General features: G+C 44.8%; 1 protein-coding gene across 1 annotated transcript in view; it reads left to right on the forward strand.

The window, feature by feature from the left end:
• Positions 1-11,386: 11,386 nt before the first annotated feature.
• Positions 11,387-23,607, forward strand: part of RBBP8 (RB binding protein 8, endonuclease) — a 313,130-nt gene continuing 300,909 nt past the window's right edge. Inside the window, exon 1 of the mRNA XM_063923586.1 lies at positions 11,387-11,405. The gene's annotated coding sequence lies outside the window, so the exon portion shown is untranslated. The remainder of the gene's footprint in view (positions 11,406-23,607) is intronic.

Below are 23,607 nucleotides of genomic sequence, written 5' to 3' on the forward strand. Positions count from 1 at the left end.
GTGACTAAATTTACCCTTGATAGTTCATACTTTCTAGTTATGTAACTGCCTTAAAGGTTCTCATCCATAGGTGGTATAGAATCTCTAGCTAACCTGGTTATTGTCCCATAGTATGGACAAATTTGTAGATAAATATCCAACCGATAATATGGTCAAGAACGGGAAATCTCAATCCAAAACCCCTTCGGCTAGGGAAAAGATAAATACATCTCAGCCCAACCGCTCAGTGTCTCAAGAACTTTCCTCCTCACCTGTCATACCTTCTCTTTCAGTGGAAAGCTCCTTACCTCTAAACCCAACTCTAGAGAAAAAGTTGGATGCAATCCAAACTACTTTGAACACGGTCTTATCCCATTTAGAATCACATACCAAACGATTAGTGGAAGTGGAACAACGCGTTAGTACGGCAGAAGATGCTATTGTGTCTCTGCAAAATTCTGATGATTCCCACTTTCAACAAATAGCTTTCTTGACCTCAAAGATTGATGACCTTGAAAATAGGGATTAGCGAAGCAATCTTAGATTTATAGGCATCCCAGAATCAATATCAGGCTCAGATCTTTTTGATTTCTTAAGTGTTGATATAATTTCTACCCTCAATGTCCCCAGTACCTCGGGAACAGTACTTATTGAAAGGGCGCATCGAATTGGCCCCGATAGAGGCCCTCCCTCATCCCAAACACGTCCACGTCCTGTGATTGCCAAATTTCTTAATTTTAGAGATAAAGAGAACATACTCATGGCATACAGGAAAAGGCGCACTCTTGAAGTGAGGAACTTTAAAGTGCTGATATTCCAGGACTTTTCGGCCTCTGTAGCTCAGAGGAGGAAAGAATTCACTCCAATATGCAGCCGCCTATTCACTGAGAATGTTAAATTCGCCCTACTGTATCCAGCTAAACTGCGGGTCTTTACCGATGGGAAGACTCTTACCTTTGATACTCCTGACCAAGCTAGAGATCACTTAAAGATTCCGTTGCAAGGTTCCTCTAAAAATCCACCTCCAAATGGATGAGTTGATGGCTTACCATCTTGGATATTTACACTTATCGTAGTTTCTTTAATAAAAATAATAGTTTCCTGCCTCTCTTGTGAAGGAGAGGCTGACCTCTCATAGATAAACTGTTAGAATTATTACAATAATTACATGTTTATTATTGTTGTGATGTACGGCAATTTGTTTGTGTGTTATCTTTGGTGCTCTGTACTCTTTTTCTCTTTTTTTCCTCTTTCTTCTTTTCTCCTGGATCGCCTGTGGCCCTTCTTCATTCTCCCCTTGCAGCTACCATACCTAATTGGTACTCGGAACGCCGGTCTCACTCGCTGGGATGTGACGGGCACTCTATTCAAGGATATACTATCTGCGATCTCCGTTGGTAAGTGTGGAATTGGATGACGGCCCATGCTGATCCCTCCAATTTAGCTCCCCAACTGACGTCAAATTCTATCCGAGTTTTGTCATGGAATGTAGCCGGATTAAATTCCGCATGCAAGCGTCGACGGGTATTGTCCCATCTCAAACGATTAGCCCCTGATATTATTTTATTACAGGAGACGCACTGGCTGCGTGGTCCCCATGCAGCCCTTAAAGCGACATGGATTCAGGAATGTGTCTCAGCCTCCTTTGATAAAAAGAAACGTGGTGTGGCAATTTTACTTAGTAAACATCTTCAATATACTATTGATAATGTAGTGGTTGACAAAGAGGGGCGATTTTTGTTGGTACATCTTTCAGTTCATGGTGAGAAATTTACTATTTTAAATATCTATGCTCCTAACACACCTAATTTGGCCTTTTATAAAAAAATATCAAATCTTCTTATGAAGCATGATACCCCTAATCTGATAATTGGCGGAGACTTTAATTGCTTACATAATCCCCTATTAGATCACTCAGCCTCTCCCTCCCCTAATTCTTCAAACCGTGTGAACGGGATTGATTTTCTCTGTTCCAACCATGATGTGGTCGATCAATGGAGATTGCATAACCCTTCTTGCAAGGATTTCACGTTTCATTCCAAGGTTCATGATGTATTTACCAGAATAGATTATATTTTGGTGGCGGATACGTTATTCCAACGAGTCTGCAATACAATAATTGACCCTATCATTATATCGGATCATGCCCCTATACTTTTTGACTTAACTAGGCCTACCCCTTGGCAATCCTCGCGCCTTTGGCGCTTCCCTTCCTTCCTTTCCCAGAATGACGATTTTCAATTATATTTGAAGACTAAATGGAGGGAATATGTAGACGATAACTTAGAACATTGGGATGATCCTGTTTTGTTTTGGGAGGCCTCAAAGGCAGTGATGAGAGGACATGTGATCTCTTACATAGCTAAACGCAATTGTACTCACAAGGAGACATTGCGTTCATTAAAAAACAGACTGAAAGAAGCATACCGCCATTATTTGCGATTATCAACAGCGGATAATAAATCAAATTATTTACATCAAAAACAAATTTTGGAATCTTTCCTTATGAAAGAGGCTCAAACCAAATTGAATTACTCTAAAAATACTTATTACCGCTGGGGGGGCAAATCGGGGAAGGTTTTGGCTTACATGGCAAGCCGACAACGGAAGAAACAATTCATCATGAAAATCCTGGATCCAAATTCTAATGTACTGGCTACTGAACCTGCTGGCATTAATAGAATATTCCATTCATATTTTGCTTCTCTTTACGAGGAGTCTTCAATTGACCCCCTTTTATCAGACTCCTTTCTTAAAGAAGCTAATTTACCATATCTAACAGTTCAACAGAAAGAATTCCTTTCAAGTGATATAACTGAGGAAGATATTGGGTTAGCCATTGATAGCCTACATCTTAATAAGTCACCGGGTCCTGACGGATTTAATGGGAACTACTATAAGATACTAAGGGATGATGTCATTCCCTCTCTGACTCACGTTTTCAAACGGATACAGGAGGGAAGTATTACATATCCTACATTTAATGAATCTTATACTATATTATTATTGAAACCCAATAAAAATCCTGATTTAGTGGCCTCTTATAGACCCATTACCCTCCTGAATCAGGATTACAAAATTCTTTCTAAAATTCTAGCAACCCGCTTACAAACAATCCTTCCTTCTCTTCTGACATCCCACCAAGCTGGTTTTACTCATGGCAGGAACATGGTTCGCAACGTTCGTTTGGCGGTAGCGGCTTTATATTCCTCAACGGTCCAAGAGCATTCCAATAAAATATTGTTAAGTTTGGATGCCGAAAAGGCATTCGATAAAGTTTTATGGCCTCATTTATATGCCATATTACAACAAAGAGGATTTGACTATTCCTTTATTAATTTAATTAAATATCTATATAACTCCCCCAGGACGAAATTGTTAATCAATGGTCTTTTAGGTAATCCTATTCAAATGTACAGGGGAACTCGACAGGGATGCCCTTTATCCCCCTTACTTTTCAATCTCGCATTAGATCCCTTGTTAAGAGTTCTCCAATCTTGGCCCCTTTTCCAGGGAATATCCTATAGTAATACAGAAATTAAGGTAGCTGCCTTTGCTGACGATCTTCTTCTTTTTATTTCTAACCCACACGAATGTTTAATGCCCCTTCTTTCTAAATTGGAAGACTTTGGTACGATATCAGGGTTTACCATAAATCACTCTAAATCTACCATTATGGCCCTATGCGCTTCTTTTCGTAAAAATACATTACAGGTTGGTAATCTGAAATGGGCAGATAATTATATTTCTTACTTAGGGATTCGCCTTCCTAGAAATATCCATGATTTATATACCATTAATATAAAAAGTACTATTGATACAGTCCTTAAGGAGTTAGACGGTTGGCAACATTTAAGATTATCTTATCTGGGGAGAGCCAACCTTATAAAAATGATTACCTTCCCGAAGCTGCTGTATCCTATTCAGGTTCTGCCACTTGTGTTTACTAAGACGGATCTTAAACGAATTGATGCGGCTTTCCGACAATTTATTTGGAAAAAAACAAAACCCCGCCTCAGTCTTAGATTGTTACAAAGAACTAAATCGGAAGGAGGTATTAATTTTCCAAATATAGAAATCTACAATTACGCTGCTATATGTAGACATATTAAGGATTGGATTTCACATACTGAATTATATTCCAATTATTTAGTGGAACAGTCCTTCCTAACCAATATAGATTTAGTCTGTTTTTTACATTTTCATAAATCTGACATCCCAACAGAAATATTAGACAACCCTCTCTTGATGTCAGCATGGTCAGTTTGGCATACGATCCGCAATAAATGGAGACTTAACGCCTCATACTCTTTGTTTCTTCCTTGGCTTGGTAATGTGAACTTTCAACACGGTTTGGCTTCTGCTCCCTTTACTTTATGGGCCCAACAGGGGCTTACTACAATTCGTCAGCTTACCGATGCAACCACAAAACATACTATTACTTTTTCTCAGGCTCAATCTAAATTTTCTTTCTTACAAACTCATAATTTTGCCTTTATGCAAGCACAACATTATGTCTCCAAAATAGCCTCTTATCTTTCTCCTGTGGATTGGACGAACCAATTGGATATTGCCTTTCAATCATTATTCAATGCTAGAGGAGCTATTTCCGGGTTTTATAAAATATTAAGAACACCGTATTATGAAGGCCACTATGACACAGGCATTACTAGATGGCAGAGACACTTTCCTGATCTTAGTGAAGCAACCATTCTAAAAGCACTTTTATATTCCAATCGTACCCTTCCAGCCATTATGTACCAGGAAATGTTTTTCAAAATTTTTTACAGGGGATACCTATCACCTTCTCGCTGTCAGTTGATGGGGTTGTCTTCCGGTTCGACATGTCCAAAGTGCACTCGACCTGAGGCTACTCTCTTTCACTGTTTGTGGGACTGCACTCATATTAAAAAATTCTGGCTTCAAATAAAACAATTCGCCATTTCAGATCTAGTTAACTTTCTACCTCTGTCCCCTGAATGGGCCATTTTTGGCATACTAACAACCACTTCTAAAGTATCTCCGGGCTGTCGCAAGCTATTGTTAATAATATCAGCGGTGGCTAAAAAATGTATCTTGCAGCAATGGATACATTCATCTCCTCCTTCCTTACAAATGTTTAAAGATAAGCTTTTTCACGTATTTAAAATGGATTGGATGGAGACTTCATTACATAAAGAACAACGCATTGAGAAATTTTTTGAGGTCTGGGAATCCTTTATTGATACTGTAAACATTTCAACAAAGACTCAGATCCATAATTGTTTTCGTACAACGCTATGGTATGAAACTGCAGTATTTCTCTCTGAACCCCCCATTCGATTGGATTAACATCCTCCCCCCCCCCCCCCCCCTCGCGGGGCTACAGGCGATCTCCTCCCTCTTCTCTTTACATCATAAATTCTTTCTTTCTCCTCGTTCTGCTCTTCTATATCTTCTTCCCTTTCTTTCCTCTCTTTATTCTTTCTCATTGGAAGATCACTTTCTTCCGATTGATTAGATATTGCTTTGATACTTTATGGATTCTATAACTTGGATAGAACATTTGTATTACAGTCATGTTCTCCCATATTGTTTAATTACTTATTATCCCAATTACTGTTTTATTAACATTGTAACGAAAATATATACAAGGAAAATGGAAAATAAAAACATTTTTTTTTAAAAAAAAAGAAAATGACGAATTTACTGTCTTAAAGCACTGTTGTCGAATTTCCAAACTTCAATTGAATATACTTTTGGCGAATTGCTGCATTTGTAGCATTGCAGAAATGTCGAATTTGACAAATGTCGAATTTCAAAAAGTCGAATTTTGAAAGTCCGTTTTTTTGACGGAAAGTACTGAATTGCATTGTCGATTTTTTTTTTTGGGCGAAAAAGTCCAGTTTTTCGACAATTTCGGGAATTCGACCGCAATTGCATATACCCCTATGTCTAGCAGGGGACCTTGTGCATGTGCACTCCCACCCCCTTTCTCTCCTGCAGCTTCTAGGGACTACATCAGCTCAGCCATAGAATCACATTAGAGGGGTTCAGTGTGATATACCGACGGTCGGGATGTCGGGCGTTAGAATACCAATAACGGCATCTCGGCCGCCAGTATGCTGGCAGTGGGGCAAGCACAAAGAAGAGTCCCCTTGCATGTGTCGTGGACACACCCACAAGTGGAAATAGCCCCTGTGAGACAGGATTCCGGCTCTCGATATTGTCAGCAGTCGGCATTCCGGCATCGGTATCCTGACCGCCGGGATCCCGACTGCCGGCAAATTACCTGCATCCCCTCTAGAGCTGTCAGAAAGGCTTCCCATTGGAAGCACTATCTGCCGATCACAGTCAAGGGTCATGCATTACCATGGTCTAGAATTTTGTAAAGGTCCGGTTTACAGTCCAGATAATCAGTATAAGAAGCTGCCTTAAAGATTCACCAGAAAACAGAAACCAAAATTGGTACACAAAAGAGACTTTTCAAGATGCAAGTATCAACAGCTAGTCACATAATAATAATAATAATAATAATAATAATAATAAATAATGTGTTACTTACATAGCGCTTTTACATATCACACAAATACCTAGCAAGGTGAATGAACATTCTCCTCTGGCTCCCAATACTTTCTTCTAATTATTGATATCCTACAAATGGCTATATAGGGTGCGTTATTAGTCATGTAGGGGCATAGTCATCATTGGCGGCTGGGTGGCACCAATAATTAGGTATCCAACATAACTGCAGGGACATTTGGTCTGAAAAGCAGCTGTACCTGTGAGCTCTACCTTTGCTATACAAGTAGCAGTGATACTTAACTCTGCCGATCTGGCTGACCACGTATGTGTGAACTGAGTTCACACTTGTGCACAGCCACAGGACACATAGGCCCTCATTCCGAGTTGTTCGCTCGTTATTTTTTTTCGCAACGGAGCGATTTGTCGCAAACTGCGCATGCGCAATGTTCGCAGTGCGTCTGCGCTAAGTAAATTTGCTAAAAAGTTTGGTATTTTACTCACGGCGTAACGAGGATTTTTCATCGTTCTGGTGATCGGAGTGTGATTGACAGGAAGTGGGTGTTTCTGGGCAGAAACTGGCCGTTTTATGAGTGTGTGCGGAAAAACGCTGCCGTTTCTAGGAAAAACGCGGGAGTGGCTGGAGAAACGGGGGAGTGTCTGGGCAAACGCTGGGTGTGTTTGTGACGTCAAACCAGGAACGAAACTGACTGAACTGATCGCAGTGGCAGAGTAAGTCCCGAGCTACTCAGAAACTGCAAAGAAATTTCTATTCGCAATTATGCAAATCTTTCGTTTGCAATTCTGCAAAGCTAAGATTCACTCCCAGTAGGCGGCGGCTTAGCGTGTGCAATGCTGCTAAAAGCAGCTAGCGAGCGAACAACTCGGAATGAGGGCCATAGTACAATAGCAGCAGAGAGATCCACTTGGATCGTTCTACACAACCCTGGACCTCCATCTCATAGGAAGGAGCGAGGCTGCGGGAAGCAATGCCATCTGAAGAAACCATTTGCTCCCACAAGCAAACTCCAAAAACTTTCAGTTTTCATAGTTTGCTGAATACTAGACGGCCAGAGCCGGCCATAGGCATAGGCAAACTAGGCAATTGCCTAGGGCATTTGATATGCCTAGGGGCATCAGCAGCTTCTGCTGATTAAAATGATATGCAGCATGCCTATATTCTGTGTGTAGCATTTCATATGCAGATAAAACCACAGTCTCACACAGTATATAGGCATGCTGTATATCATTTTAATCAGTAGAAGCATCCTAGCCACATAGCAATGCAAATAAGATGCATTTTAATTAAAACAATGTGCCCGACGTTAGCATTGAGGCAAGATTTCTGAGGACACATCTGTATCCAAGCAGAGGCAGAGGTCACAGTGTTAGTGGCAGTGTGAGTACTGTATGCATGTGAGTGGGTTGGTTGTACAGTAGTATTCGGAATATGTGTAAGAAGCATTATGTGTGTCATGTAAAATGCATTAAGAATGTGCAACATATGTGTAAGGGGCACTATGTGTGTCATTATGTGTATAAGGGCATTAATAATGTGCGGCATATGTGTAACAGGGTACTACTGCATGTGTGTCATTATGTGTACAGGGGCACTAATAATGTGCAGCAAATGTGTAGGGGACACTATGTGTGTTATTATGTGTATAAGGGCATTAATAATGTGTAAGGGACATTATGTGTAAAAGGGCATTAATACAGGTTGTCATAATGTGTAAGGCACATTATGTTTATAAGGACATTAATAATGTGTCTCATATGTGTAAGGGGCATTACTGTGTGGCATTATGTGTATAAGGTGCTCTACTATGTGGCATTGCATATAGAAAGGGCACTACTGTGTCGTCTAATGTGAATAAAGAGCAATAGGGTGTTGTGTAATGTGAATAAGGAGCAATTCAGTGTGATGTAATGTGAATAAGGGGCTCTACTGTGAGGATTAACGTTTATAAGGTAAAGTGATACTACTGTGGGATGTAATATGAATTATGGACACTATCGCATGATAAAATGTGAATAAAGTTGCAGTACTGTGTGGCGTAATTGGAATTGGGGTTACTATTGTGTGGCCATGCGCCTTGCCAGCAAAAACACACCCCTTTTTGGGCTGAGCGCCAAATGTGCGAACTGTTCCTATCTAAAATATAGGGGGTACAAAAACCAAAATAAGGACTGCCATGGATGAGGGGTGATGGTGATGGTGCTGGTGCTGGGAAAGAAGTGCAGGGTCAGAGGTGGAACCAGCGGTGGTGCTAGGGGGCACCAGCCAAAATCTTGCCTAGGGCATCATATTGGTTAGGGCCAGCTCTGTAGACGGCCCCATCTGGCCCCTAATAATGAATGGGTCTGGTACTAAAATCATGTGTAACGGGCCCATAAAGAATAATAAATAGGCCTCAGTGTACAGTAATTTACATCTGTGAAGCAATAATCTAATAAAATGGTACATTTATTAGAAACACCATTTAGTATTAGCTACTTTATTCATTCTTTGGGAAATCACAAATGCTAAGCCATTGAAAGTTAGGTTTTAATAATACCATTATACTGTTTATATTAATAGCATTATTGTATCTCTTCTCAAGTGTGCCCCCACCTTAGAGTATTTTCCTTTCCCTCTCTACCCTATACTAATGTTATATCTGACTAATGTTATATCTGACTCTACCCTATACTAATGTTATATCTGACTAATGTTATATCTGACTCTAACCTATACTAATGTTATATCTGACTGATCAGCCATATACTGAAATTGAACAAGGGATATTTTTGGCCAATGCTACTTTTTCAGTTCAAAATTATAGTCCGTCAGTTCTGAAACAATACTATCAATAGTATGTATCTTTCCTTTTTAGTGTATATCTCTACCTATCTCGACTCTAACTATGTCCTGTGCAGTCTTTTCCCCACTACCCACTTGTACAAGCCTTTCCAGCACCCAGCTTCCTGGAAGAAGCTAGTATTATTGACACATAGGGGCTGATTCTGAGTCACACGCAAAATGGCTGGAGTTGCAGCTGCCACAGAAGTCATAGAGCCTGTAGTACTAATACGGGAGTTTGTGTGTCTGCAAGTATCAACACTGTACCAGTCCCATACTACATGTAACAGAGCCACCAGGAACAGGTTTCCCCTCCTTGTGCATGCGAATCGCATAGAGCTTTAGCTTACACATCTATGGCACTCCCACAACTCAGGGCAGATCCGTGCGATCGCATTGTTGCTATCATGAAACCACCACTTTCACGGAAAAGACAGATCCCTGCTTACTACATCTGACTCAGAAGGGCGAAGTTAAGCAAAAATGGGGAAATTCACTGTATGAAGAAACTCATCGTTCGCATCAGTGCATATAGATCTGTTCGACTCAGAATCAGCCCCATAGTTTTTCTTCTTTTTTTCCTCACTATTGCTCCTCCAATTATTGTTATCCCCTTGAAGTTCCCATTTTACTGTAAGAATCCAAACTTTATCACAGCTGCACGGTAATGGCACAGTCACTGTGCCTTTGTATGCCGCACAGTGCAAAATTATGCAAAAAAAACACAGAAGGGCGTCTTAAGTAAAAAAAAAAAAAAAACACCTGTGGCTTCTCTGATTACTGCTGGGTCCAAAGATGCAGCATTGGAATAACGAATACAGGTTGAGTATCCCATATCCAAATGTTCCAAAGTATGGAATATTCCAAAATACAGACTTTTTCGAGTGAGACTAAGATAGTGAAACCTTAGTTTTCTGATGTCTCAATGTACACAAACTTAAGTTATTAAAAAAAATTGTATTAAATGACCTTCTGGCTGTGTGTATGAGGTGTATATGAAACATAAATGAATTGTGTGAATGTACACACACTTTGTTTAATGCACAAAGTTATTAAAAATATTGGCTAAAATGACCTTCAGGCTGTGTATATAAGGTGTATATGAATCATAAATGCATTCTGTGCTTAGACTTGGGTCCCATCGCAATGATATATCATTATGGTATGCAATTATTCCAAAATACGGAAAAATCCGATATCCAAAATACTTCTGGTCCCAAGCATTTTGGATATGGGATACTCAACCTATATCAGGAGTATGCTAAGGGACTAGACTTCTGCACAAGTAAGGGGCGTGGTCTGTGAAAAGGGGGCGTGGCTTCGCGGAGGACCCGCTGTCTCGAGCCACGCCCCCGTTTTCGTCACTGAGGCTGTGAGCCGCTGGCATGCTCCCTCTCCCTCTGACTCCACTGAATAGACGCTGTGCGCATGCGCATCGTCTATTCACCGCTGCTCTGCTAAGCAGAGCAGCGATTGACAGAGCCTCCCAACTGACCCCCCCACCGCGGGACACTGCGGCCCGCGGGTGGGACAGCGGGACAGTCCCCAAAAAACGGGACTGTCCCGCGAAAATCGGGACAGTTGGGAGGTATGCGCAAGGTGACAGCTATGACTTGCATAGGGGGATAGAGAAAATTATGGTGTCTAGCAACAGGACACAGTACTTCCCCAGCAAGGCTTTTCATTTAGGGCCTGAACCAGAGTAATGCTGGGCATGCACGGTCAGATAAAATGTGTGTCAGGATAACAGCAGATATTATTATCAGTTATTTATATAGCGCACACACAGGCAGAGCCGGATTAAGGGGGGGTCACAGGAGGTACATTACCCTGGGCCCCCCTGCTGCTAGGGGCCCCACAGTTCAGTGTGCAGCTGCAGTGCAAAGTGCACCGCAAGCTGCATAAATTCCAAAGAGAGTAGAGGGAGAGGGCAGAGGGGTGGAATCCAAGCCGGGGGGCGGGGCTACACGGCACTGCTTTCAGTTTCACTGCAGGCAGCATGTGAGAGGAGGGAGGAGAGAAGGCAGTAGGAGCAGCTACAGACATGTGCCAACGGCCCACCCAGTCAGTGTGTGATAGTGAGGTAAGACTAGGGAGGAGAGGAGCACAGTACAGTATTTGTATAATATGTGTATAAATGTGTGATTGTTTGTGGTAAGGTGTTTATGTTTCTGACTGTGTGTGACAAATGTATATATATGTATAAGTGTGTGACTATGTTTGTGAATATATGTGTCTGTGTGACTGTGTGAATGTATGTGTATAAGTGTGTAACTGTCAGTGTGTAACAGTATACATGCATGTGTATACGTGTGAGACTGTATGTATGCTTTTGTGTGTTTATGTATATATATATATATATATATATATATATACACACTGTATATATATATATATATATATATATATACATACGTGTGTGTGTGTGTGTGTGTGTGTGTGTGTGTGTGTGTGATAGATATATATCTATATATATATATAGTGTGTGTGAGTGTATATGAGTATGAATGCATGCATTTCCTGCCAACCATTACGTTTTGGTGGGACCGTCTTGTTTTTCGGGTACTGTCCCACCTGTGGGATGGAGAAAAGGTACGGAGGGAACGCTCCCACCTGCTGTGTGCATGATGCTGGGGGCATATGAAGTGAATTTTTTGCGTGACGTGTGTCCATGCTCCCTGTTTATGTACACACAGAAGGCTTGCGCACCATGGCTCTTATTGAGATGTGGATGAGTAGCGGCTCATGCAGCAAAGTACCGATGGTCAGTACTTTGTGCATGGACCAGACTCGTACTGCATGTGCGCAGTACGGGTCTGTGGCGCCAGACATAAGACGGCATCAGACTGTCAGTGATTGACAGTCTGATGCCGTTTGGGGGCAGCGACGGCCTCCATTTCTCCAAACAGAGGCGTGTCTCCGGGGACACAGTAGGCCAGGATCTCTGTCAGAGGACGGATATTTCCTGGCCTCTTGGTAGGTATTGTGGCAGGCGGCTTGCGCAACCCCTTGGGTCACGCAGCCAGCCAATGCTTGTCGGGATTTAGGGGGTTTGGGATGTAGCCGTCGGTATTGTGACCAACTAAATCCCCATCCTTGGACATAGTTCATATCAGTAATGCAGCTGGAGGCATGATGCCTACTGCTGCATTACCACATTAGTGCTATCGCTGCTGCTTTTATGTAAGCAGCAGCGATAGCTACTCCATCCACATCTGAATGAGGGCCCCCCCAGTCTTAAATGCCCCAGGCCCCCCAAAGCCTTAATCCAGCTCTGCACACAGGCCCAGCGCTACCTGCCCAACAAATGGATGCAAAGCAGTGGGGCCAGGCTGGAGAGGCGCTGTCCCTGCTCTGCATCCCTGCTGCTGCGCCTGTCACACTGTATGACAGGCAGCAGCACCGGCAACTTGAAGCAACCCCCCCTCCCCAAAAGGGGGTGGAGCTACAGGGGACTGAGGAGGCAAAGCTACACGGGACCAGGCTGCTACAGAGGAGGATGAGCTGCTACAGATCCGGCCAGCCAGACTAGGTAAGTGGATGGAAAGAGAGTGTGTAAGAGAAAGCGTGAGATTCAACTGATATATCACGCCCAATTTCCTTTCTAAAATGATCTCCGTTATCGTGCATATTGCGCCCATAGTAATCAAGTTTAGCTGTGTAAAGGGTTGGGTGCCTAGCTACTCCGGGGGTAGCGAGCTAAAATAATGATACAGTATGTGTATAAGCGGCACTACTACTGAGGGCATTATGTGTGTAATGAGCACTACTACTGGGTTCATTATGTGTATAAGCAGCACTACTACTGGGGGCATTATGTGTATAAACAACACCACTATGTGCAGTGTAATGTGAATAAGATTGTGCTACTGAGTGGCATAATTTGAAATGGGGGTATTATTGTACGGCCCTTCCTTGTGAGACCACACCCCTTTTTTGACACGGGACAAAGGCGCACGCTGTCCCTTTGTAATGTTCAGGAGGGCACACATTTATAGTTTGCAAGGGGGGCGCTGAACACCCTAGCACTGGCCCTGCACACACATAGGTCCTAATTCAGACCTGATCGCAGCAGCAAGTCTGTTCTCTAATGAGCAAAACCATGTGCACTGCAGGTGAAGGGGGGGGGGGGGGGGGGGGGAGATATAACATGTGTAGAGAGAGTTAGATTTGGGTGGATTAAATTGTTTCTGTGCAGGGTAATTTCTGGCTGCTTTATTTTTACACTGCAAATTAGATTTCACACACCCAAACAAATCTAACTCTCTCTGACCATGTAATATCTCCCTGCAGTGCACATGGTTTTGCCTATTAGAGAACAAATTTGCTGCTGCGATCAGGTCTGAATTAGGCCAATATTCCGCAGCGCTTTACAGAGATCATTTGGCCATTCACATCAGTCCCTGCCCCAGTGGAGTTTACAATCTATATTCCCTACCACAATTAATCTGCCAGTATATTTTTGATTGTGGGAGGAAATCAGAGTACCCAGAGGAAACCCATACAAGCATGGGGAGAAAATACAAACTCCACACAGTTGTGGGCCAACTGGAAAGAAAAACTAATTGTGTAGACCAGATGCACTGTCAAAGCAGCCAGTACAGGGATTGTCAGTCCCACAAAATTAAAAGGATAATTAAAAATGAAACTGGCACTGAGCTGTGTCTCTAAATTAATGCATGAGATGGATGGATTTAACAATTACATTTTCTCTGACGTCCTAGTGGATGCTGGGACTCCGTAAGGACCATGGGGGGGTAGCGGCTCCGCAGGAGACAGGGCACAAAATAAAAGCTTAAGGATCAGGTGGTGTGCACTGGCTCCTCCCCCTATGACCCTCCTCCAAGCCTCAGTTAGATTTTTGTGCCCGGCCGAGAAGGGTGCAATCTAGGTGGCTCTCCTGAGCTGCTTAGAATAAAAGTTTAGTTTAGGTTTTTTTATTTTCAGTGAGTCCTGCTGGCAACAGGCTCACTGCATCGTGGGACTAAGGGGAGAAGAAACGGACTCACCTGAGTGCAGAGTGGATCGGGTTTCTTAGGCTACTGGACATTAGCTCCAGAGGGACGATCACAGGTTCAGCCTGGATGGGTCACCGGAGCCGCGCCGCCGTCCCCCTTACAGAGCCAGAAGAGACGAAGAGGTCCGGTGAAATCGGCGGCAGAAGACATCCTGTCTTCAGACTAAGGTAGCGCACAGCACCGCAGCTGTGCGCCATTGCTCTCAGCACACTTCACACTCCGGTCACTGAGGGTGCAGGGCGCTGGGGGGGAGCGCCCTGAGACGCAATATAACAGTATATACCTTAGGTGGCAAAAAGAATACATCACATATAGCTCCTGGGCTATATGGATGTATTTTAACCCCTGCCATTTTTACACAAAAAAGCGGGAGATAAGGACGTCGTGAAGGGGCGGAGCCTATCTCCTCAGCACACAAGCGCCATTTTCCCTCACAGCTCCGCTGGAAGGACGGCTCCCTGACTCTCCCCTGCAGTCCTGCTTCAGAATCAGGGTAAAAAAGAGAAGGGGGGGCATTTTTGGCAGCAAATAACGATAATAACAGCAGCTATAAGGGAATAACACTTATATAAGGTTATCCCTGTATATATATATATAGCGCTGGGTGTGTGCTGGCAGACTCTCCCTCTGTCTCTCCAAAGGGCTAAGTGGGGTCCTGTCCTCTATCAGAGCATTCCCGGTGTGTGTGCTGTGTGTCGGTACGCGTGTGTCGACATGTATGAGGAGGAAAATGATGTGGAGGCGGAGCAGTTGCCTGTGTTGGTGATGTCACCCCCTAGGGAGTCGACACCTGACTGGATGATTGTATTTAAACAATTAAGTGATAATGTCAGCAATTTGCAAAAAACTGTTGACAACATGAGACAGCCGGCAAATCAATTAGTGCCTGTCCAGGCGTCTCAGACACCGTCAGGGGCGCTAAAACGCCCGTTACCTCAGTGGGTCGACACAGACCCTGACACAGATACTGAGTCTAGTGTCGACGGTGACGAGACAAACGTAATGTCCAGTAGGGCCACACGTTACATGATCACGGCAATGAAAGAGGCATTGAACCTTTCTGACACTACAAGTACCACAAAGAAGGGTATTATGTGGGGTGTGAAAAAACTACCAATAGTTTTTCCTGAGTCAGAGGAAATAAATGAGGTGTGTGATAAAGCGTGGGTTTCCCCCGATAAAAAACAGCTAATTTCTAAAAAATTATTAGCATTATATCCCTTCCCGCCAGAGGTTAGGGCGCGTTGGGAAACACCCCCTAGGGTAGATAAGGCGCTCACACGTTTATCTAAACAAGTAGCGTTACCGTCTCCTGATACGGCCACCCTCAAAGAACCAGCTGATAGAAGGCTGGAAAATATCCTAAAAAGTATATACACACATACTGGTGTTATACTGCGACCAGCAATCGCCTCAGCCTGGATGTGCAGTGCTGGAGTCGCATGGTCGGATTCCCTGACTGAGAATATTGATACCCTGGATAGGGACAATATTTTGTTAACTATAGAACATTTAAAGGATGCATTACTATATATGCGTGATGCACAGAGGGATATTTGCACCCTGGCATCAAGAGTAAGTGCTATGTCCATCTCTGCCAGAAGAGCGTTATGGACGCGACAGTGGTCAGGGGATGCGGATTCCAAACGGCACATGGAAGTATTGCCGTATAAAGGGGAGGAGTTATTTGGGGCTGGTCTATCGGACCTGGTGGCCACGGCAACGGCTGGGAAATCCACCTTTTTACCCCAGGTCACTTCACATCAGCAGAAAAAGACACCGTCTTTTCAAACTCAGTCCTTTCGTTCCCATAAGTACAAGCGAGCAAAAGGCCACTCCTTTCTGCCCCGGGGCAGAGGAAGAGGAAAAAGACTGCACCATGCAGCCGCTTCCCAGGAGCAGAAGCCCTCCCCTGCTTCTGCCAAGTCTTCAGCATGACGCTGGGGCTTTACAAGCAGACTCAGATATGGTGGGGGCCCGTCTCAAGAATTTCAACGCGCAGTGGGCTCACTCGCAAGTGGATCCCTGGATTCTACAGGTAGTATCGCAGGGGTACAAACTGGAATTCGAGGCGTTTCCCCCTCGTCGGTTCCTGAAGTCTGCTTTACCAAAGTCTCCCTCCGACAGGGAGGCAGTTTTGGAAGCCATTCACAAGCTGTATTCCCAGCAGGTGATAATCAAGGTACCCCTCCTGCAACAGGGAAAGGGGTATTATTCCACGCTGTTTGTGGTACCGAAGCCGGACGGCTCGGTGAGACCAATTTTAAATCTGAAATCCTTGAACACTTACATAAAAAGGTTCAAATTCAAGATGGAGTCACTCAGAGCAGTGATAGCGAACCTGGAAGAAGGGGACTATATGGTGTCTCTGGACATCAAAGATGCTTATCTCCACGTCCCAATATACCCTTCTCACCAAGGGTACCTCAGGTTTGTAGTACAAAACTGTCATTATCAGTTTCAGACGCTGCCGTTTGGATTGTCCACGGCACCTCGGGTCTTTTCCAAGGTAATGGCCGAAATGATGATTCTTCTACGAAGAAAAGGCATTTTAATTATCCCTTACTTGGACGATCTCCTGATAAGGGCAAGATCCAGGGAACAGTTAGAAGTCGGAGTAGCACTATCTCAGGTAGTGTTACGTCAGCACGGGTGGATTCTAAATATTCCAAAATCGCAGCTGATTCCAACGACACGTCTACTGTTCCTAGGAATGATTCTGGACACAGTCCAGAAGAAGGTGTTTCTCCCGGAGGAGAAGGCCAGGGAGTTATCCGAGCTAGTCAGGAACCTCCTAATACCAGGCCAGGTCTCAGTGCATCAGTGCATGAGGGTCCTGGGAAAAATGGTGGCTTCTTACGAAGCGATTCCATTCGGAAGATTCCATGCAAGAACGTTTCAGTGGGATCTACTGGACAAATGGACAAGGGTGTCTCTCCTGTGGTGGCTGCAGAGTGCTCATCTACTAGAGGGCCGCAGATTTGGCATTCAGGATTGGATCCTGGTAACCACGGATGCCAGCCTGAGAGGCTGGGGAGCAGTCACACAGGGAAGGAATTTCCAGGGCTTGTGGTCAAGCATGGAAACATCTCTTCATATAAACATTCTGGAACTAAGGGCCATTTACAATGCCCTAAGTCAAGCAAAACCTCTGCTTCAGGGTCAGGCGGTGTTGATCCAATCGGACAACATCACGTCAGTCGCCCACGTAAACAGAGAGGGCGGCACGAGAAGCAGGAGGGCAATGGCAGAAGCTGCAAGGATTCTTCGCTGGGCGGAAAATCATGTGATAGCACTGTCAGCAGTGTTCATTCCGGGAGTGGACAACTGGGAAGCAGACTTCCTCAGCAGACACGACCTTCACCCGGGAGAGTGGGGACTTCACCCAGAAGTCTTCCACCTGATTGTAAACCGTTGGGAAAAACCAAAGGTGGACATGATGGCGTCACGTCTAAACAAAAAACTGGACAGATATTGCGCCAGGTCAAGGGACCCTCAGGCAATAGCAGTGGACGCTCTGGTAACGCCGTGGGTGTACCAGTCAGTGTATGTGTTCCCTCCTCTGCCTCTCATACCAAAAGTACTGAGAATCATAAGAAGGAGAGGAGTAAGAACTATACTCGTGGTTCCGGATTGGCCAAGAAGGACTTGGTACCCGGAACTTCAAGAGATGCTCACGGACGAACCGTGGCCTCTACCTCTAAGAAAGGACCTGCTACTGCAGGGACCTTGTCTGTTCCAAGACTTACCGCGGCTGCGCTTGACGGCATGGCGGTTGAACGCCGGATCCTGAGGGAAAAAGGCATTCCAGAAGAAGTCATCCCTACTCTGGTCAAAGCCAGGAAGGACGTAACCGCAAAACATTATCACCGCATTTGGCGTAAATATGTTGCGTGGTGTGAGGCCAAGAAGGCCCCTACAGAGGAATTTCAACTGGGTCGTTTCCTTCATTTCCTGCAAACAGGACTGTCTATGGGCCTAAAATTAGGGTCCATTAAGGTTCAAATTTCGGCCCTGTCGATTTTCTTCCAGAAAGAACTGGCTTCAGTACCTGAAGTTCAGACATTTGTAAAAGGGGTGCTGCACATACAGCCTCCTTTTGTGCCTCCAGTGGCACCTTGGGATCTCAATGTGGTGTTGAGTTTTCTAAAGTCACATTGGTTTGAACCACTTTCCACTGTGGACTTAAAATATCTCACATGGAAGGTGTCGATGCTGTTAGCCTTGGCTTCAGCCAGGCGTGTGTCAGAATTGGCGGCTTTATCATATAAAAGCCCTTACTTATTTTTTCATTCTGACAGGGCGGAATTGAGGACTCGTCCTCAATTTCTACCTAAGGTGGTTTCTGCATTTCACATGAACCAACCTATTGTGGTACCTGCGGCTACCAGGGACTTAGAGGACTCTAAGTTGCTTGACGTTGTCAGGGCCTTGAAAATATATGTTTCCAGGACGGCTGGAGTCAGAAAATCTGACTCGCTGTTTATCCTGTATGCACCCAACAAGCTGGGTGCTCCTGCTTCTAAGCAGACGATTGCTCGTTGGATTTGTAGTACAGTTCAGCTTGCACATTCTGTGGCAGGATTGCCACAGCCAAAATCAGTAAAAGCCCATTCCACAAGGAAAGTGGGCTCATCTTGGGCGGCTGCCCGAGGGGTCTCGGCTTTACAACTTTGCCGAGCAGCTACTTGGTCAGGGGCAAACACGTTTGCTAAATTCTACAAATTTGATACCCTGGCTGAGGAGGACCTGGAGTTCTCTCATTCGGTGCTTCAGAGTCATCCGCACTCTCCCGCCCGTTTGGGAGCTTTGGTATAATCCCCATGGTCCTTACGGAGTCCCAGCATCCACTAGGACGTCAGAGAAAATAAGATTTTACTTACCGATAAATCTATTTCTCGTAGTCCGTAGTGGATGCTGGGCGCCCATCCCTAGTGCGGATTGTCTGCAATACTTGTATATAGTTATTGTTACAAAAATTCGGGTTATTATTGTTGTGAGCCATCTTTTCAGAGGCTCCTTTGCGTTTATCATACTGTTAACTGGGTTCAGATCACAAGTTGTACGGTGTGATTGGTGTGGCTGGTATGAGTCTTACCCGGGATTCAATATCCTTCCTTATTATGTACGCTCGTCCGGGCACAGTATCCTAACTGAGGCTTGGAGGAGGGTCATAGGGGGAGGAGCCAGTGCACACCACCTGATCCTTAAGCTTTTATTTTGTGCCCTGTCTCCTGCGGAGCCGCTACCCCCCCATGGTCCTTACGGAGTCCCAGCATCCACTACGGACTACGAGAAATAGATTTATCGGTAAGTAAAATCTTATTTTAATACACACATCTATAAAACATATGATAAAAACTGCATAGATATCGCTGAGGATCATTAAATGAATATTCTGCCTCATAAAGTTCTGCAATATGATCCCGGATTTAGGCTGAGAGCAATATTCCCAAAAGGACACTTGGAATATTACCCAATCATGCTTGATGCAGAGTCCACACCTGGGGAGGGATGTACTAATGTACATAGCCGCCCATTGCCCCGATGCTGATCGCATATGTACTTACATATGTGATCAGCATTGCAGAGGACAGCTCTTCCGATAAGAGCTGTCCTCTGCAATGTGCAGCAGCCTGACTTCTGGGATTCGGCCCCGGGAGTCAGTCTGCGCATGCGCAGGGTGATGGGGCCGGCCGCTGGGCATGCTGGGAGGGATCCGATCGGATCCCTCATACAGCGCTGCGGAGAGAAGCCCATAGGCTTCTATGGGGCATCGCCAGCAAAAGCTGGCGAACCCCTCCGCAACGCTGTCCTGCTGGACGGGGGATAGTACATTAGGAAAATGCGGTAAACAGGGGGTTTACTGCATTTTTCGCTTAGTACATCCCATCCCTGGTCCCCCTGGTCTCTTATATCAGCATGCACGCTCGCTGTGCGGTATCCACTGGGGTTCCAATTATATGCTGTAGTCACAAGGTAAATTGTCCAAAGCTCACCAGAGTCAGTTAGCAATAGTCCATATCTGGATCCTTGGTATTCAGAAGAAGATACTGTATGTATAGGCAAATTAGGAATCTTGACGCATTTCCCTGGGCACGACCACCCAGCTTTGTCAGAAGTGATTCTCAGTCTCTGCGGAGAGTCTATTTAAACCTATTTAATGAGCTAACTACTAGCAGCTGATAATATGTAATTAAAAGATCCATCTATAAAAATAAACAGTGATAGAGACGAGTATTAAATGGCAATTTCATACATATCACACTGGAGCTATTTAAATCACATAGGGGTATATGCAATTCACGGCGAATCGCGGCAATTTTTCGCCGTTTTTTAATTCGACTAAATTCGCCAGGTGAATTCCGGCAGGTGGCTGCCGGAATTCACCATATTCAATGAAAAACGGATTCGCCAGAATCGCGGGCGAAAATCGTCCGATTTGGCGGATTTTGCCGCGATTTTAAAAAACGGGAAAAACCCGGAAAAAAAAATGGCGTGGGGTCCCCCCTCCAAAGCATAACCAGCCTCGGGCTCTTCGAGCTGGTCCTGGTTCTAAAAATGCAGGGGAAAAATTGGGCAGGGATCCCCCGTATTTTTAAAACCAGCACCGGGCTCTGCGCCTGGTGCTGGTGCCAAAAATACGGGGGACAAAAAGAGTAGGGGTCCCCCGTATTTTTAACACCAGCATCGGGCTCCACTAGCTGGACAGATAATGCCACAGCCGGGGGTCACTTTTATGCCGTGCCCTGCGGCCGTGGCATCAAATATCCAACTAGTCACCCTGGCCGGGGTACCCTGGGTGAGTGGGGACCCCTTCAATCAAGGGGTCCCCCCCCCAGCCACCCAAGGGCCAGGGGTGAAGCCCGAGGCTGTCCCCCCCCATCCAATGGGCTGCGGATGGGGGGGCTGATAGCCTTTTGTGATAATAAAAAGATATTGTTTTTTCCAGTAGTACTACAAGTCCCAGCAAGCCTCCCCCGCAAGCTGGTACTTGGAGAACCACAAGTACCAGCATGCGGGAGAAAAACGGGCCCGCTGGTACCTGTAGTTCTACTGGGAAAAAAATACCCAAATAAAAACAGTACACACACACACCGTGAAAGTAAAACTTTATTACACACTACCGACACACACATACTTACCTATGTTGACATGCCGACTGCCACGGTCTCCGACGATCCGAGGTACCTGTGAAAAAATTATACTCACCTTCCAGCGTCCAGAGATAAATCCACGTCCAGAGAGATAAATCCACGTACTTGTAAAAAAAAAAAAACGCAAATACCCGCTCCATACCGGACTGAAAGGGGTCCCATGCTGACACATCAGACCCCTTTCTCCCGAATGCCGGGACATCACGTGACTCCTGTCACTGAAGTCCCTTCAGCCAATCAGGAAGCGCTACTTCCGTGGCGCTCACCTGATTGGCTGTGCGCTGTCTGTGCTGTCAGACAGCGCATCGCAAAGCCGCTCCATTACTTTCAATGGTGGGAACTTTGCGGGTAGCGGTGGGGCTAACCCGCGGTCAGCCGCTGACCGGCGGGTGACCTCACCGCTAGCCGCTAAGTTCCCACCATTGAATATAATGGACGGGGCTGTGCGATGCGCTGTCTGAGTTCAGACAGCGCACAGCCAATCAGGTGAGCGCAACGAAGTTGCGCTTCCTGATTGGCTTTAGAGACCTTTCAGTGACAGCTGTCACTGAGAGGTCTCTCTGCATTCGGGGATAGGGGTCCCATGTGTCAGCATGGGACCCCTTTCAGTCCGTTTGGTCGGGTGTCCGGTTTGTTATTTTCTACAAGTACGTGGATTTATCTCTGGACCCTGGTTGAGGTGAGTATATTGATCTTTTATTTTCAGGTATCCGTGGATTCTACATGGAGAAGAGGACCGATGTCGGCGTGTGAACATAGGTAAGTATGTGTGTGTCGGCAGTGTGTAATAAAGTTTTACTGTCGACGGTGTGTGTGTCCTGTTTTTATTTGGGTATTTTTTTTCCAGTAGTACTACAGGTACCAGCGGGCCCGCTTTTCTCCCGCATGCTGGTACTTGTGGTTCTCCAAGTACCAGCTTGCGGGGGAGGCTTGCTGGGACTTGTAGTACTGCTGGAAAAAACAATATTCTTTTCCTGATCACAAAAGGCTATCAGCCCCCCCATCCGCAGCCCATTGGATGGGGGGGGACAGCCTCGGGCTTCACCCCTGGCCCTTGGGTGGCTGGGGGGGGGACCCCTTGATTGAAGGGGTCCCCACTCCCCCAGGGTACCCCGGCCAGGGGTGACTAGTTGGATATTTAATGCCACGGCCGCAGGGCACGGCATAAAAGTGACCCCCGGCTGTGGCATTATCTGTCCAGCTAGTGGAGCCCGATGCTGGTGTTAAAAATACGGGGGACCCCTACGCTTTTTGTCCCCCGTATTTTTGGCACCAGCACCAGGCGCAGAGCCCGGTGCTGGTTTTAAAAATACGGGGGATCCCCTGTCAATTTTTCCCCCGCATTTTTAGAACCAGGACCAGCTCGAAGAGCCCGAGGCTGGTTATGCTTTGGAGGGGGGACCCCACGCCATTTTTTTTTAGGATTTTACCGTTCCAGCAATAAAATAAAAAATAAAAAAAAATAATATTTTAAAAAATATATAAATAATATTTGTGCCTCCAAAAAAAAAAAAAAAAGTACCTAATCCCTTCTAATATAAATAGATCTGCTATTCCCAAAAAAAAAAACCACAAAAAAAAACATGTTTAAAATTTTTTTATTTGTTTTCACCCTCCAAAGTGTGGCGGATTGAAAATGACGAATTTGCTGTCTAAAAGCACTGCTGTCGAATTTCCAAACTTGAATTGAATATGCTTTGGTCGAATTGCAGCACTTATATCATTGCAGAAAAGTCGAATTTGCAAAAATTCGAATTTCAAAAAGTCGAATTTTGAAAGTCCGTTTTTTGGTCGGAAAGCATTGAATTGCATAGGCGAATTTTTTTTTTGGTCGAAAATGACCCGAAATTCGACAATTTCGGGAATTCGACCGCAATTGCATATACCCCATAATGAGAACAAACTTATAATGAGTGAGATGATATACACTGCTCAAAAAAATAAAGGGAACACTAAAATAACACATCCTAGATCTGAATGAATGAAATATTCTTATTAAATACTTTGTTCTTTACATAGCTGAATGTGCTGACAACAAAATCACACAAAAATTATCAATGGAAATCAAATTTATTAACCCATGGAGGTCTGGATTAGGAGTCACACTCAA

This window comes from Pseudophryne corroboree, chromosome 5, assembly GCF_028390025.1.
Source record: "Pseudophryne corroboree isolate aPseCor3 chromosome 5, aPseCor3.hap2, whole genome shotgun sequence".
Lineage (NCBI taxonomy): Eukaryota > Metazoa > Chordata > Amphibia > Anura > Myobatrachidae > Pseudophryne > Pseudophryne corroboree.